The following is a 19,318-nucleotide window of genomic DNA, read 5'->3' as shown; positions in this document are numbered from 1 at the left end:
GATTTGATACTACAGTGGGGTGTGACTTCTCAAAGGGTTTTGTTTTTCAGTATATTCATCATGGTATGAAGATTTTTTATATAGATTTCCTTTAAAATATACTATCCATCTTTATTTGAGCTCTTTGAACTCTTCCATTAAATGGCAAGGCCTTACTTCTGAGGAGAAAAAGAAAAATTATAATCCTATAATTAATCTCACAACACATAAAATATTCTAAAATTCTATTAAAATGTAAGACAATTGAACTATAAGGTGCAAAAACATTTCCTTAATGTATTTGAATAACACGACTACAATCAGTAGGCATGAAATATACTTCAATATCACATACTTGATTGGATCAATCAAAAAACAAAACACAGTTAGAAAACTGACACATGCCTGGCATTGCAGTTGAAACTTCACTGTCTATTTTTTACACTAAAAGTTAAAGTCAACCAGAGGATGTAGGATTGAGGAATAAAATAAGGGCAACACTTTATAAAGAACTGTGAATAATTAATTCCTTTTATATTTATTAGAGTGGCAATTACTCTGATAAATGTTTAATTTCAATCACCCAACCTAAACTTTTCCTGAAGTCATGCAGAGAATAAAGGAATTCTAAATAGACTCACACACTTTCCATAGATTATATATTCACCAGTATAAACCTATAAAAGCATGATTTTAACCTGAAAAAGTATAGAATGAATATATTTAGTTTTCAAATTTAGTTTGTTTAAATAAATACTTTGCATTTCCCAAACTTTTATTATCTTTGTGAATTTCCAATAAAACAGACAGATGTACTCAGTGGTGTGAAGCCAACCAGCCAGACATTTCAAATTGTGAGAGGATTAAGACTCCTCCTACTTCTTTTTGGAAACATTTCTCAAGCGTCTACATACCCTAGAAGGGAAATTTTTTGGAGGTGGCCACTTCTTTGGAATAGTTCTATGTCATCAGACCTCTGAAGCAAGGGAAGGGGCGGGGGAGAAAAAAGCTGAAACACAAGGTTCATTTGAGTATAAAAAATTGTAAGGGCCTCACCACCACCCAGATTGGCCTAAAACACCACCCAGAAACCAAAAGCCACTACAGCCAAAGATCTGCTACCTCAGCTGCAGACCCACAGGCACCAGGACTCCAGCTTCCCCAACCACAGGCTCTGGTGAGTCCTGAAGTGTGAAACCCTCCTGCCAATGCACAGCTGCAGCCACAGGCCATGAGAATCCTGGGGCCTAGAATCTCTGGTGACTTTCAGGGTGTGCAACCCTCCAGCTGATCCACAAATGTGGTAACAGGCCCTGTACATCCCTGGGCCTGGACCCTTTGGTGAGAGCAGAAATGGGGAGACAAAGACACAACTCACCATAGAAAGAAAAGGAGGAAGCACTAGAAAAGTAACTAAATGAAAAGAAAGCATGCAACATGTCAGAAAAAGAAATCAGGGAAAGGGCCAAACAGTTCATTAACTGGATGATGTTATGTAAGAATCAAGAGGAAACAAAAAAATATATACCTACAATAAAAAACACAAAGGAAGGTTTCAACATTACACTAGAAGAATAGGATGACCAAATTAGTGAGTTAGAAGACAGGGCAGAGAAACACAACAAATCTGAACAGCAACTAGAAATAAAATTAGAAAGCAGGAGGAGAGCCTAAGGGAGCTTTGGCAAAACATGACATGAAGTAACATACATATAAGAGGGATGCCAGAAGGACAAGAAGAGGAGCAAGGATTAGAAAACCTATTTGAAGAAATAATGACAGAAAACTTCCCTGACTTTAGAAGAAAAAAGTCACACAAGCACAGAGAGTCTCAAAAACAATGAACCAAAAAAGGCCCACACTTAGACATGTTGTAAATACAATGGCAAATGTTAATGACAAAGAAAGAATCTTAAAGGTGGCAAGAGAGAGAGAGTTGCCTACAAAAGATCTCCCATTAGATTATAAAATGATTTCTCAACGGAAGCACATCAGGCCAGAAGGGAATCTAATAAAGTATACAAAATGATGCAAAGTAAGGGACTGAATCCAAGAATACTTTATCCAGCAAGACTATCATTCAAAGTCGAAAGGGATATTAGGAGCTTAGCAGACAAAAAAGGGTAAGGGAGTTTATCGCTATCAAGTGAGCAATGCAAGAAATGCTAAAGAGACTGTTGCAAAAACAAGAAATAGAAAGGGAGAAGGAACACAGGCATAAAGAATAGAAATGGCAACAAACCACTACCTATCAATAAAAACCTTAAACAGAAATGGACTAAATGCTCCAATAAAAAGACATAGAGTGGCTGAATGGATAAAAAGACAACACTCATACTAGTATATATGCTGTCTACAAGAGACCCACCTCAGAACAAGGGACTCACACAGACTGAAAGTGAAGGGATGGAAAAATATTTTTCAGAAAAATGGAAATGAGAAAAAATCTGGGGTAGCAATACTTATATCTGACAAAATAGACCTCAGAGTGAAGGCCATAACAAGAGATAAGGAAGGCCACTTCATAATACTAAAGGGATAGATACAACAAGAGGATATAACTCTGGTAAACATATATTAACCCAATGCAGGAGCACCCAAATACATAAAATAAAAGATATCAAAGGAGAGATCAATAGCAATACAATCATAGTATGGGGACTTTAATACCCCATTGACATCACTGGATAAATCCTCTAGACAAAAAAAAAAAAAAAACTGCAAAGAAACAGCAATACTAAATGAACCACTATATCAGATGGACTTAATGGAAATCTTCAGAACATTTCAGCCCAAAGCTACAGAATATAAATACTTCTCAAGTGCATATGGGAAATTTTCAAAGATAGACCACATATTAGGACACAGGAAAAGTCTCTTCAAATTCAAGAAGATTGAAATTATATGAAGAATTTTCTCAGATCACAATGGCATATTATGAGAACTAAACCACAATAAAGACAATAAAAAAATCAAATACCTGTAGGCTAAATAGCATGTTATTAAAAATGATTGGGTTACCAAAAAGATCAAAGAAGAAACAAAAAGCATCCTGGAAACAAATGAGAATGAAAACACAACAATCCAAAATCTATGGGACACAGTAAAAGCTTTCCTGAGAGGGAAGTTCATTGCATTGCAGGCCTACATAAAAAAAGAAAATATGGTAATAAATTATCGAACTCTACAACATAAAGAATAGAAACAGAGCAACAAAAAAAGCCTAGAGTAAGCAGAAGGAAGGAAATAATAAAGATCAGAGTGGAAATAAATGATATAGAGATACACACACACACACACACACACACGAGATCAATATAATCAAGAGTTGGTTCTTTGAAAGGATAAACTGGAATGATGAACCTCTAGCCAGGCTCACCAAGAAGCAAAGAGAGAGGACCCAAATAACAAAATCAGAAATGAAAGAGGTGAAATAACAACAGACCCCACAGAAATACAAAGGATTATTTTTTTAAAATACTATGAACAACTGTATAGAAACAAACTAGTCAATCTAGAAGAAATAGACATATTCCTAGAAAAATATGACTTATAAAGCTCAATCGGGAAGAATAAAAAATCTAAATAGGCTGTTAACTATGGAGGATATTGAAGCAGTAATAAAAAAAATCTTCCAGCAAACAAAAGCCCTGGGCCAGTCAGCTTCCCAGGGGAGTTTTACCAAATTTTAAAAGAAGAACTAAAATATATCCTCCACAGACTATTGCAAAAATTTCAAGAGTAAGGAACACTTTCCATCTCTTTTTATGAAGCCAGCATTACCATAATCCCCAAACCAGATAAACACACTACAAAGAAAGAGAATTACAAGCCAATATCCCTGATGAACATAGATGCTAAAATCCTCAACAAAATCCTAGCAAACTGGATCAAACATTACATTAGAAAGATCATACACCATGACCAAGTGAGATTTATTCCAGGGATGCAAGGTTGGAACAATATCTGCAAATCAATAAATGTGATATATCACATAAACAAATTGAGAGTAAAAAATTACATAATCTTACCAATTGATGCAGAAAAGGCATTTGACACAATCCAATACCCTTTCTAGATAAAACTCTCAGCAAAGTGGGAATAGAAGGATCATACCTCAACATAATAAAAGTCTTATATGACAAACCTACAGCCAACATCATACTCAATGGGCAAAAACTAAAGCCATTTCCCCTAAGAACAAGAACAAGACAAGGATGCTCACTCTCATCACTCCTGTTCGTCATAGTACTGGAAGTGCTAGCCATAGTGATCCGACAAAAATAAGAAATAAAAGGCATCTGAATTGAAAAAGGCATAAAACTGTCATTATTTTCAGATGACATGATATTATACATAGAAAACCTTAAAAACTCCATTAAAAAAACTACTAGACTTAAAAAATGAATTCAGCAATGAAGCAGGACACAAAATTAACATCCAGAAATCTATGGCTTTTTTATAGGTCAACTAGAGGCCCGATGCATGCATTTGTACATGGGTGGGGACCAGCTGACCCACCCCGGTGGGGCCCCATTGGGTTGGACATGAGAGGGGAGAGGGGCCACAGCAATTGGCTGTCTGGCCCCACCCCTGTTCAGGGTGTTGGGGGCCGATCTGGGACTGGATCAGGCTGGTTGGCTGCTACAGTGCACATCAGAGCCACCGGTCATTCTGGTTGTTCTGGTCCTTCTGCCATTCCAGTCACTGGGCTTTTATATATATAGATAATGAAGTTACAGCAAGAGGATTTAAAAAAAAACACACACAATCTGATTTACCATTGCACCAAAAAGATTAAGATACCTAGGAGTAAACTTAACTAAGGAGGTAAAAGACCAGTACTCGAAAAAATACAGGACATTGAAAAAAGAGATAGAGAAAGAAATAAACAAATGGGAGAATATATCATGTTCATGGACTGTAAGAATCAACATCATTAAAATGTCCATACTACCCAAAGCAATCTATAGATTTAATACAATCCTCATTAAAATACCAATGGCATATTTAACAAACCTAGATCAAACTCTTCAAAAATTCATCTGGAATAAAAAAAAAAAGACCCCAAATAACCACAGCAATCCTGAGAAAAAACAAAGTTGGAGGGATCACAATACCAGATATCAAGCTATATTACAATGCCACTGATGTGAAAACTGCATGGTACAATTGTGCTCAATTACTATCTGACAAAGGAGGCAAGAGCATACAATGGTGTCAAGACAGTCTCTTCAATAAATGGTGTTGGGAAAATTTAAAAGATACATGCAAAAAAAATGAAGCTAGACCATCAAGTTACACCATTCACAAAAGTAAACTCCAAATGAATAAAGGACTTCAACATAAGACAGGAAAACATGAAAATCTTAGAAGTCTTCATAGGCAGCAAAATATTAGATATATGTCATACCAATATCTTCACAGATACAGCTCCTAAGGCAATGAAAACTAAGGAGGAAATAAACAAATGGGACTAGATAAAAATAAAAAGCTTCTCCACAGCAAAAGAAACCATCAACCAAACAACAAGAAAGCCCACTGCACTGGAGAACGTATTTGCTGATGTTATATCCGATAAGGGCCTAATTTCCAAAATTTATAAGGAACTCATACAGCTTAACAAAAGGAATATAAACAATCCAATAAAAAATGGGCAAAGGACTTAAATAGATACTTTTTAAAAGTGGACATACAGAAGGCCAAGAGACACATGAAAACATACTCATTGATCTATTCCAACTTTGCTGAAAATTTTTATAACAAAGGGGTGTTGGATTTTGTCAAATGTTTTTTTTCTGCATATTGCTATGATCATGTGATTTTTGTCTTTCAATTCGTTTGTGGTAGGTATGTTTATTGATTTATGAATATTGTACTAGCCTTGCTACCCTGGAATAAATCTTGCTGGATCTGTTTTACTAATATTTTGTTGAGGATTTTAGTATGTATATTCATCAAGTTTATTGCCCTGTAGTTCTCTTTCACTGTAATGTCTTAATTGGTATTTGAAATTAGGCTAATGCTGGCCTCATAAAAAGAGCTTGGAAGTGTTCCCTCCTTTTAGATTTTTTGGGAATAGTTTGAGGAGTATAGGTATTAGTTCTTCTTTGAATGTTTGGTAAAACTGCCCTGTGAAGACATTAGGACCAGGGCTTTTGTTTGCTGGAGTTTTTTTTATTATTACTGCTTCAATTTCATTAGTAGATACAGGACTATTCAGGTTTTCTGATTCTTCCTGATTCAATTTTGGAAGATTGTATTATTTTAGGAATTTGTCCATTTCATCTATATTGTCCAGCTTGTTGGCTTATAGTTTCTTAGCATTTTCCTACTTTCCTTTGTATTTCTGTGGTGTTAGTTGTTACTTCAACTTTTTCATTTCTGGAGGCTAAACAGCATGTTATTAAACAATGAATAGATTACACATGAAATCAAGGAAGAAACAAAAACCTTCCTGGAAACAAGCAAAAAGAAACACACTACAACCAAAAATCTATGGAACACAGCAAAAGCAGTTCTTAGAGGAAAGTTCACATAGCATTACAGACCTACCTCAAGAAACAAGAAATATCTCTAATAAACTATATAACACTACAGCTTAAAGAATTAGAGAGAGAAAAATAATAAAATCCCAGACTAAGTAGAAAAAAGGAACTAATAAAAACCAGAGCAGAAATAAATGACATAGAGACTAAAAAAAATACAAGAGATTAATGAATTAAAGAGCTGTTTTTTGGAAAAGATAAAAAAGATTGATGAACATTTCAATAGACTCATCAAGAAACAAAGAAAGAGAATCCAAATAAATAAAATCAGAAATGAACTAGGCAAAGTAACAACTGAAGTACAAAGGATTATAAGAGAATACTATGACAAGTATATGGCATATACAGTGGTCGGCAAACTCATTAGTCAACAGAGCAAAATATCAACAGTACAACGATTGAAATTTCTTTTGAGAGCCAAATTTTTTAAACTTAAAGTATATAGGTAGGTACATTGTTATTAACTTAATTAGGGTACTCCTAAGGCTTAGCAAGAGCCACACTCAAGGGGCCAAAGAGCCTCATGTGGCTCGCGAGCCACAGTTTGCCAACCACGGGTATATGCCAATGAGCTGAACAATGTGGATGAAATAGACAAATTACTAGAAAAATACAATCTTCCAAAACTGAATAAGAAAACCTGAATAGGATAATAACAACTGATGAAATTGAAGCACTAATTTAAAAAGCTCTTAGCAAACAAAAAAGGCCTGGCACGGATGGCTTCACAGGGGAGTTTAACCAAATATTCAAAGAACTAACACCTATCTTCCTCAAATTATTCCAAAAAGTCCTAGGGGAAGGAAGACTTCCAACCTCTCATTATGTATTTAGTTAGTTAGCTAGCTATTTAATTTTTTATTATTTAAAGTATTACAAATACTAGTACATATGTCTCTTTATTCCCCCATTGTCCTCCCCACAGCCTCCCCAATCCCCAGCAGCCCATCCCCCCCCCCCCCCCCCCCCCCTCCTGTGTCTGTGGCCGTTGGTTATGCTTATATACATGCACACAAGTCCTTTGGTTGATCTCTTACCCCCCACAACCCTCCCCTGACTTCCCACTGTAGTTTGACAGTCTGTTTGATGCTTCTTTGTCTCTGTATCTATTTTTGTTCATCAGTTTATGATGTTCTTTATATTCAACAAATGAGTGAGATCATGTGCTATTTATCTTTTGCTTAGCATATTGCTCTCTAGTTCCATCCATGCTGTTGCAAATGGTAAGAACTCCTTCTCTTTCCATTGTGTAGATGTACCACAGTTTTCTAATCCACTCATCTGCTAATGGGCATTTAGGCTGTTTCCAAATCTTAGACATTGTAAATTGTGCTGGTATGAACATAGGGGTGCATATATCATATCTGATTGGTGTTTCTGTTTTCTTTGGATATATACTAGAAGTGGTATTACTGGGTCAAATGGCAGTTCCATTTTACATTTTGGGAGGAAATGCCATACTATTTTCTACAGTGGCTGCAACAGTCTTCAATCCCACCAGCAGTACAAGAGGGTTACTTTTTCTCCACATCCTCCCCAGCACATGTTGTTAGTTGATTTGTTGATGATAATCATTCTGACAGGTGTGAGATGGTACTTCATTGTTGTTTTGATTTGCATCTCTTGAATGATTAGTGACTTTGAGCATGTTTTCATATATCTCTTGGCCTTCTGTATGTCCTCTTTTAAAAAGTGTCTATTTAGGTCCTTTGCCCATTTTTTGATTGGATTTTTTATCTTCCTTTTGTTAAGTTGTATGAGCTCCCAGTAAATTTTAGAGATTAAACCTTTATTGGAGATAACATTGGCAAATATGTTCTCACATGCAGTGGGCTTTCTTGCTGTTTTGTTGATGATTTCTTTTGCTGTGTAGAAGCTATTTGTTTTGATGTAGTTCCATTTGTTTCTTTTCTCTTTAGTTTCCGTTGCCCTTGGAGCTGTATTGGTAAAGATATTGCTATGACAATATCTGCTATTTTGCTGTGTATGGCATCTTCTAAAATTTTTATGGTTTCCAGCCTTACATTTAAGTCCTTTATCTATTTTGAATTTATTTCTGTGAATGGTGTAACTAGGTGGTCTAGTTCCATTTTTGAGCACATATCTATTCAAATTTCCCAACACCATTTATTGAAGAGACTGTGTTGACTCCATTGTATTCTCTTGCCTCCTTTGTAAAATATTAATTGAGCACAATGGCTTTTGTCAATTTCTGGGTTCTCTCTTCTGTTCCAGTGGTCTATATGTCTGTTCTTGGGCCAGTAACAGGCAGTTTTGAGAACTGTGGCTTCGTAATATAGCTTGATATCTGGTATTGTGATCCCTCCAACATTGTTCTTCTTTCTCAGGATTGCTGTGGCAATTCAGGGTCTTTTTTTGTTCCCGATGAATTTTTTGAGAGTGTATTCTAGGTTTTTGAAATATGCCATTGGTATTTTAATGGGGATGGCATTGAATCTATAGATTGTTCTAGGTATCTTGATTTTTTTGGTGCAATGGTAAATTGGATTGTTTTTTCAGTTTCTCTTTTTGTGAGCTCATTATTTGTGTACAAAAAGGCCATAGATTTCTGGGTGTTAATTTTGTATCCTGCTACATTGCTGAATTCATTTATTAGGTCTAGTAGTTTTTTTGATGAAGTCTTTTGGGCTTTCTATATACAGTATCATGTCATCTGAGAATAAGGGAAGTTTAACTTCTCTTTTCCAATTAGGATGCCTTTTATTTCTTCTTCTCGTCTGATCACTGTGGCTAACACATCCAGTACTATATTGAACAGGAGTGGTGGAAGAGGGCTTCCCAGTCTTGTTCCCATTTTTTAGGGGAACTGAGTTCATCTTTTGCTCATTGAGTATGATGTTGGCTGTAGGTTTGTCACATAAGGCTTTTATTATGTTGAGGTATGATCTCTATTCTCACTTTGCTAAGAGTTTTTATAAAGAAAGGGTGTTGGATTTTGTCAAAGGCTTTTTCTGCATTGATTGCTATGATTATGTGAATTTTGTCTCTCAATTTGTTTATGTGATGTATCACATTTATTGATATGTAGATATTGTATCATCTTTGCATCCCCATATGCTGGATCTGATTTGCTACAATTTTGTGAGCATTTTAGCATCTATGTTTATCTATGTTTTTTTTGTGGTGTCTTTATCTGTTTTTGGAATTAGGGTAATGCTGACTTCATAGAAAGAGTTTGGAAGTGTGCTTTCCTCTTGAATTTTTTGGAATAGTCTGAAGAGGATAGGTTTTATTTGTTCTTTGAATGCTTGGTAGAACTCCCCTGTAAAGCTGTCTGGACCAGGGCCTTTGTTGGCTGGAAGATTTTTTGACCACTGCTTCAATTTCTTCGGTGGTTATCGGCCTATTCACGTTTTTTTTAGTCTTCCTGATTGACTTATGGGAGCTTGTATTTTTCTAAAAATATGTCCATTTCACCTAGGTTGTCCATTTCGTTGGAATAGAGTTATTCATAGTATTTTTTTCATAATAATTTGTATTTCTGTAGGATCAGTAGTTACCTCATGTCTTTCATTTCTGATTTTGTTTATTTGGGTTCTCTCTGCTTTTTGGTGAGCCTGACTAGAGGTTCATCAATATTGTTTATCCTTTCAAAGCACCAGCTCTTGGTTTTGTTGATTTTTTGTATTGTTTTATTTATGTATTTATGTATGTATGTATGTATGTATGTATGTATGTAAGTATTTATTTATTTTTGTTATCTATGTCATTTATTTCCACTTGTATCTTTATTATTTCATTCCTTCTGCATACCTGGGGTTTCCTGTTGCTCTCTTTCTAACTCTTTGAGTTGAGCAGTTATATGATTTATTACCATTTTTTCTTGTTTTTGGAGGTAGACCTGTAGAGCTATGAACTTCTTTCTCAAGACTGCTTTCATTGTGTCCAAAATTTTGGATTTTTGTGTTTTATATGTTGTTTGTTGCCATGATGTTTTTATTTCTTCTTTGATCTCTTTTGTAACCCAATCATTGCTTAATAGCATGCTATTTAGCCTCCAGGTGTTTGATTTTTTTCATTGTTTTTATTGTAGTTGGTTTCTAATTTTATGCCATTGTGATATGAGAAGATGCTTGGTATGATTTCTATCTTCTTGAGTTTGAAGAGACTTTGCCTATCCCCTAGTATGTGGTCTATCTTTGAAAATGAGCCATGTGCACTTGAGAAGAATGTGTATTCTGCAGCTTTGGGGTGCAATGTTCTGAAGATGTCAATTTATTCCATCTGACCTAGTTAGTCATTTAGGATTGATGTTACTTTGCTGATTTTTTGTTTAGAGTATTTATTCAGTGGTGTTAGTGGGGTATTAAAGTCCCCTACTATGACTGTATTGCTGCCAATCTCTCCCTTGATATCCTCCAGAAGTTTTTTTTTATGTATTTGGGTGGTCTTGTATTGGGTGCATATATGTTTACCAGAGTTATGTCTTCTTGTTGAATTGCTCCCTTTAGTATTATGAAGTGGCCTTCCTTATCTCTTGTTATGGCCTCACTTTGAGGTCTAATTTGTTAGATATAATTATTTCTACCCCAGGTTTTCTTTCATTTCATTCACCTGAAAAACCTGTTTCCATCCATTCACCATCAGTCTGTGTCAGTCCTTTGTTCTGAGGTGGGTCTCCATCCCTTCACTATCAGTATTGTGAGTGCTTTTTTGTCAGGTGGGTCTCTTGTAGACAGCAGATATATGGGTCATGTTTTCTTATCCACTCAGCTACCCTATGTCTTTTAATTGGGGCATTTAATTAATTTACAGTTAAAGTTATTTTGGATAAGTACTTGTTTGTTGCCATTTTTATTCTTTATGCATGTGTTCCTTATTTTCTTCCTATTTCTTCTTTTCACAGCAGACCCTTTAGCATTTCTTGCATTGCTGGTTTGGTGGTAATAAACTCCCTTAGTCCTTTTTTGTCTGTGAAGCTCCTGATTTCTCCCTCAACTTTGATTGATAGTCTTCCTGGGTACAGTATTCTTTTATGCACACCCTTGCTTTGCATGACTTTGTGTATTTCATTCCATTCCCTTCTGGGGTGATGTGTTTCTGTTGAGAAATTAGTCAATAGTCTGATGGGAGATCCCTTATAGGTAACTTTCTGTCTCTCTCTGGCAGCCTTTAAGATACTTACTCTTTCGTTGGTGTTCGCCAGTTTAATTATACTGTGTCTTGGTGTCAGTCTTTTTGGGTTTATATTGTTTGGGACTCTGTGATCCTCTTGGACTTGTGTGAGTATTTTCTTCTTCTCAATGTCAGGGAAGTTTTCTGTCATTACTTCTTCAAACAGGCTTTATATTCTTTGCTCAATTTCCTCTCTTTCTGGCACCCTTATTATGTGGATGTTTCATTTCATGTTGACCCAAAGTTTCCTTAGGGTCTCCTCCTGATTTTTAAGTTTTTTTTCTAGTTTCTGCTCTGTTTGGTTATTTTTTTCCTACCTTGTCTTCTAGCTCACTGATGTAGTCCTCCACTTCCTCTAGTCTACTGTTGATGCTTTCTATTGTGTTCTTTCTATTTTTCTGCAATGTCATTTTTCATTTCTTTTTGGTTTTTACACATATTGTTGAATTTATCTTCCATCGTTTTAAGCATCCTTATGACCATTGCTCTGAATTCTTTCTCTGACATATTGCTTGCCTCCATTTCTTTTACTTCCTTTTCCTGTGATTCCTCATTTTCTTTAGTATGGGGGCTGTTTCTTTGTGTCCCCATGTTCACTTCTCTCAGGGTGTCTCATTATGTAGCTCTCTCTCTCCTGAGTTGACTTAAAGGCACAAAATACAACATGACAACACACAATCCACAGGACTATATTACAAAGACACTGTTCTAAAAACTGTGGTACTGGAACAAGAACATACATATAGACCATTGGAAGAGAACAGAGAACCCCAAAATCAACAAAAGCCATTGTGCTCAATTAATATTTAACAATGGAGGCAAGAGCATACAATGAAGTCAAGATAGTCTCTTCAATAAATGGTGTTGGGAAAATCGGACAGATACATGCAAAATAATGAAACTAGACCACTAACTTACACCATACACAAAAATAAACTTAAAATGGATATAAGAATTAAATGTAAGACAGAAACCATAAAAATTATAGAAGAATCTATAGGCAGCAAAATAAAAGACATTTGTCATAGCAATATTTTTACTGATGCAGCTCCTAGGGCAATGGAAACTAAGGAGAAAATATACAAATGGCACTGCATCAAAATAAAAAGCTCCTGCACAGCAAAAAAATCATCAACAAAACATCAAGAAAGACCATTGCACTGGAGAATGTATTAACAATCCAATCAAAAAATGGGCAAAGGACCTAAATAAACACTTTCAAAAGAGGACATACAGAAGTCCAAGAGACATATGAAATGCTCAAAAAAGTCACTAATCATCCAAGAAATGCAATTCAAAACAACAATGAGGTACCATCTCACACCTGTCAGAATGGATAGCATCAACAAACAACAAGTGCTGGAGAGGATGTGGAGAAAAAGAAACCCTCCTTCACTGCTGGTGAGAATGCAGACTGGTGCAGCCACTGTGGAAAACAGTATGGTGATTCCTCAAAAAATTATACTTCCATTTGACCCAGTGATCCCACTTCTAGGAATATATACCAAGAAAACAGAACACCAATTCGAAAGGATATATGCACCCCCATGCTCATAGCAGCACAATTTACAATAGCTAAGATTTGGAAATAGCCTAAGTGCCCATCAGAAGATGAGTAGATAAAAAACTATGGTGAATCTACAGAATTGAATACTCTGCTACCGTAAAAAAGTAGGAATTCTTACCATTTTTAATAGCATGAGTGGAACTGTAGAGCATTATGCTAAGTGAAATAAGCCAGTCTGAGAAAAATAAATATCATATGATCTCACTCATTTGTGGAATATAAAGAACATCATAAACCGGTAAACAAAAATAGATATAGACATAAAGAAGCATGAAACAGACTTTCAAACTTTGTGGGAAGGTAGAGGAGGGTTTTTTTTTTGGGGGGGGGGTTAAGAGATCTACCAAAATACTTGTATGCATGCATATAAGCAAATGGACACTGACACTAATGGGGTGAGGTCATGTGCCAGAGGGTGGGGTAGGTGGGGGGGAAGTCAATTGGGTAAAAAGGAGACTTATGTACTACTATTTGTAATACTTTAAAGAATAAGAAAATGGGAAGATATTCTGTGCTTATGGATTGGAAGAATTAGGGTTGTTAATGTCCATACTACTGTTAAAGATAAAACCACAGGCCCAGCGTCACATCACTGGAGCTAAAAGCCCATGATGCCAAATATAAATTTCATGCTGGACTTAATGGAATTTTCAACATCTTCCAGAAGCTTAATTTTAATCAACCAGTCTTGAATTTTCTGGTCAAACACCAGCAAGGTTATCTGTCACATGGGCCCTCCCCATCCCCCAGAGAAAGAAGAGGGAAGCTGTATGATTTAAATCCTTCCCCACCTCTTACCCCAAAGAAAAGATGTAATGGTCCCCAAATAATCATTTCTTTTTTTGGTTTGTTAATAGCTCTTGGTCCTTCTTCCTATTTTCTATATCCCTGAGGAGCTCCCTTTTAGTTGCCAGATAGGATGCTGCCTGATTCATGAATCACTTAATAAAGGTAATTAGATCTTTAAATTTACTTGGTTGAATTTTGTTTTTTAACATACCCAAAGTGCTAAACAGATTCAATTCAATCTCTATCAAAATTCCAATGTCATTTTTTCACAAAAATAGAACAAACCTAACATTTGAGTGGAACCATATAAAACCCTGATTAACCAAAGCAATCCTGAGAAAGCCAAACAAAGTTGGAGGCAACCCACTCCCTGATTTCAAACTATATTATAAAGCTATAGTAATTAAAGCAGTATAGTACTGGCATAAAAACAGACACATAGATCAATGGAAAAGAATAGAGAGCCAAGAAATAAACCCACACATATAAGGTCATAAATTTAGGAGAAAGGAACCAAGAATGTTAAATGAGGAAAGTACAGTATTTATATACTAGAGGCCTGATGCAAAAATTCATGCAAGAGTAGGCCTTTGCAGCCAAGGCTGCCTCGATCCCTCCCTTGCAGCCATGGGTGGCTGCCTGGATCCCTCCCTTGCAGCTGCCGTGGCTGCCTCGATCCCGCAGCTGCAGTCCAGCTTTGTCCCGGAAGGACATCCGGGAGGATGTCCAGTATAATTAGCATATTATGCTTTTATTATTATAGATTATATCTATAAAAGCCTAAGCTACTGTTAAGACCGAATGACTGGAATGACCGGAATGACTGGTAGAACATTCACTATGATGCGCACTGACCACCAGGTGTCAAACGCTCAACCCAGGAGCTGCCTCCTGGTGATCAGTGGGTTTCCACAGCCAACCTCCCACAACCCCTCCCACGCACTCCCCTGGCCAACCAACCTCCTGTGGTTTCTCCCCCAGGCCTGCCAACCTCCCAGGGTCCCAGCCAGCTGGCCCTCCAATAGGCCTCAATCGCTGGCCAAGCTGAGGGACCCCACCCATGCACAAATTCATGCACCAGGCCTCTAGTCTCCAATAAACTGTGCTGGGGAAACCGAGCAGCCACATGCAAAAGAATGAAACTGGGTCACTATTGTAAGGGTTCAGAATGAGTCACCCCAAGACTTGTTATTTTTTTAAATATATTTCTTCATTGATTTCAGAGAAGAAGGAAGAGGTAGAGTGAGATAGAAACATCAATGATGAGAGAGAATCATTGATTGGCTGCCTACTTCCCTTCCCCCACTGGGGATCAAGCCCGCAACCCAAGCATGTGCCCTTGACAGGAATTGAACCTGGGACCCTTCAGTCCGCAGGCCGACGCTCTATCCACTGAGCCAAACTGGCTAGGGCAAGACTTGTTATTTTTGAGGTGAAGGCAACTGAGACCCTTGGAGTCCATGGGAAACATTTATGTCTTCCTTAACGAATTTATATTTTGGGTCTTTCCCATAATAAGAATTATCATCAGAGATAAAATTTTATGACCTATATATAGGGCAGGGAAAAATTCTAATTACTGAACATCTTCTCTTATTGTCCTGCAATGTCCTTCTTCCTTTCTGAAGTGTCAGGAGCTTTACTTCACCTTTAGCTCAGAATGCCATATATACGGTACTTCACTTCTCTTCCTTTCTCTGAACCAATCACATATGTTTCAAAGTAGACTCCCCTGGGGGATAAATAATCAAGTTTTGCCAGTAACTATGGTAGCTTTTCTGGATGCTCAGCTAAATACAAAATTGAAAGCTGGAAATTAGGTATAAAATACAGTAGCATGTTTGATTAAGCTTTTGTTTCAAATACATCCGTCACAAATAATCATATTGCTAGATGCATGGCACAGCTACTACATAAGCACTGATGTTGCTCTTACCCATGAAGTTCCCCTTTTATTTTTAATTTGATTTAATTATTTTATTTTTGAACTTGAAATATGTGCAATTTTATTTTTAATTAGGAGCATTTTCAATACAAGCAAAAGGAGAAAGTCACATTAGATAATGGATATATCTAGGGAGCAAAGTTCATTTGGAATTACATACAGGAACATACACAGAATTTTTGTGATATTTACACAATAATTAACATGTTATAAAATTCCTCTTTTAGAAAACCCCTAGTAAGCTAGAAAACTGACCACATGAATAACCTTGCTTTTCCTTCCCCTGCCCTAATTCCTGCTCTTATGTTTTAAATAAAAAGCATACCCAAAATATACAAAGTATTCATACAACTCAACAAAAGGAAGACAAACAAACAAAAAATGGGCAGAAGACCAGAATAGACACTTCTCCAAAGAGGACTCACAAATTGCCAAGAGTTATATGAAAAAATCCTCAACATCACTAATCATCAGATGCAAATTAAACCGCAATGAGGTGCTTCCTCATACCTGCCTTAATGGCTACTATCAATAAATCAACTAACAAAAAGTGCTTGCAAGGATGTGAAGAAAAGCGAACCCTAGCACACTGCTGGTGGGAATGCAGACTGGTTGGTACAGCCACTATGGAAATCAGTGAGGAGTTTACTAAAAAAATTATCAGTAGGATAATGTGAATGAATTAATGTTATCCACATGTTCTATGACTTGTTTACAATGTTAATATTTAAGCCATGTTTTGTTTTGTTTTTTAAAAGACCACCACTTAGAATTACCATAGTTAAGATTAAATCTTTTTTAGATGATGGGTCTTCCCTCTCTGGCATTTAAGCCATTTATTTGTAAAATGAAGTTATTTCATTTCTTGCCATCTCATAGCCATGAAAATTACAGGCAGTCAGAAGTTAGCAATGATTGCTTCACAGACCCATAGCAATACGTAGTAACAGATTTTTAAAGCAGTTCAAAGAGCTCAGTTTTCATCTGTGTTTGGTGAAGGGTGCACAAACCTTGAGGCCATCTGAAAACTCAGCTTCATCTCTAACACTTGGAATAACAAAGGTGTTATTTTTCAAAGCTGCATTCTCCCCTCTTGGGGTGGCTGTGCCCATTCAATTGAGAAAAAGTGGGAAACTTCAGAGCAGGTATTCTGCTTCTAGACTGTGTGGAGTTCCTTTGAGCATATCACAAGGGTGGCATCCTGAATATGCGTTATTGTCAATAGAGGCCCCAAATTAATGAACCTTATAGACAAATCCTTTCTGGTTTTCTGAGCAAAATATCCACATAGAACCATCATTTCCTTTCTTCCAGGTTAGGGTTGCTATTTAATCAGGAGAAGGTAGAGGGTGCTCTCTGCCCACATTACACTGAAGAATGCAGCATGAATACAAAACTCCATTTATTTCAGCTGCATTTCTAAAACTAAAGAAATTGTTAGGAAAAGGATGGTTGGATATCTTACCTGTGGTTTGCTACAAATAAGTGTAAGATTTCAATAGCATATGTATTTTTTTCTACTTACTTAAAAAAATCTTATGTATTGCCTCACACATTTTTATATAGTGTCATTATAAAGACTACCTAACATAAATTACATAAATGCACAATTAACTGGATAATAATGGAAATACAGATATGTGTGATTTGCTATCTTTTTGTGATATATTTCTATCTTTCTAATGAAGATGGAAAAGTCAAAAGCAATGTGAGCAGTTCACTCAGAAATGCTCTTTAATTTTTTGACTTAATGAGTTACTCTGATATCTCAAAAATTTATAAAACATGATGTTCTAAATTCCTTTTAGCTAATTCAAAACCACACCAAATTATTCTTTCATTTACTCTAAATTCCATTACTATGTGGGTAGTTTTATTTGAAAATATGTTACCTAAAAAATATAAATCTTCCATAAAAGTTACTGATTAATAGAGCATAACACAAGTTTATAAGAACGAAAACATGTATTTTAAAAGGTTGACAAAAAAGCACATTGTAATGTGACAAAAGTGAGATTCAGTGATTGAAGTAATATAACTTATATATAAAGACTAGAGGCCTGTTGCACGAAGAGATTCGTGCAATAGGCCTTCCCTTCCCTTGGTTGCTGGCACCAGTTTTCCTCTGGCACCCGGAACCCAGGCCTTCGCTCTGGCTGGGCTCCAGCCAGAGCCCCCCGCCAGCCATCAGGCCTCATGGCTCCCCTGATCCCGGGGGCATGAGGCCTCCCAGTTCCGCTGATCCCAGGGCCGTGAGGCCTCGCTGCTCGGCAGGCTTCGGGTACGTTTGGCTTCGCTCCGTTGCTTGGAGCCTAGTATGCAAATTAATCGCCATCTTTGTTGGCAGTTAATTTGCATATTGCCCTGATTAGCCAATGGGAAGCGGAGCAAAGGTACGGTCAATAACCCTTTTTGTCTTTTATTAGATAGGATGATGTCCTTGTTATATCACAATTTTCTTATGTTTAAAAATACTTCATATGTAAAAACACTTAATAAACAAAAATTTACTTCTTTAGTATAATAAAGTAAAATAAATAACCAAAATTCTCAGTTAGTGAAAAAACGTGCTTCTGACATCACAATGAAAAGAAATTATTTTGATACTAGAGGCCCAGTGCACAAAATTCATGCGGGGGGGGGGAGGGACAGGGTGTCCCTCAGCCTGACCTGTGCCCTCTTGCAGTCCAGGAGCCTTCAGGGGGATATCTGACTGATGGCATAGGCCCGCTCCCCAGACATCCTTAGCAGACATCCTTATCGCTGCCATGGCACTCCCCCTGTGGGAGCACACTGACCATCAGGGGGCAGCTCCCGCATTGAGCATCTGTCCCCTGATGGTTAATGTGCTTCATAGCAACCAGTTGTTCTGCTGTTTGGTTGGTTTGCATATTAGCCTTTTATTATATAGGCTATTAAATTAATTGGCCTGTGGGATCGGGCAAAAACCGGCTCTCCAACATCCCCTGAGGGATCCTGGATTGTGATAGGGTGCAGGCCAGGCTGAGGGACCCCACTGGTGCACGATTGGGGCCGGGGAGGGATGCAGAAATTTGGCCAGCCAGGGAGGGACTGTGGGAGGGCTCCAGGATGTGTACAGCCTGTCTCGCTCAGTCCCCATCAGCCAGACCCCAGCAGCAAGCTAACCTACGGGTCAGAACATCTGACCCTGGTGGTCAGTGCACATCATAGTGAGCAGTTGAGTGGCCTTAGCATATCATTAGCGTATTATGCTTTGATTGGTTGAACAACAGACCAGATAACAACACAATTAGTATATTAGGCTTTTATTATATAGGATGTCAAAGCATTCTTTCTGAAGTTAAAGAAGAGATTTTTCATGATAACATTTTA

Source organism: Myotis brandtii, unplaced genomic scaffold (genome assembly GCF_000412655.1).
Source record: "Myotis brandtii unplaced genomic scaffold, ASM41265v1 scaffold514, whole genome shotgun sequence".
Taxonomy (NCBI): domain Eukaryota; kingdom Metazoa; phylum Chordata; class Mammalia; order Chiroptera; family Vespertilionidae; genus Myotis; species Myotis brandtii.
This window is presented reverse-complemented; position numbering follows the sequence as displayed.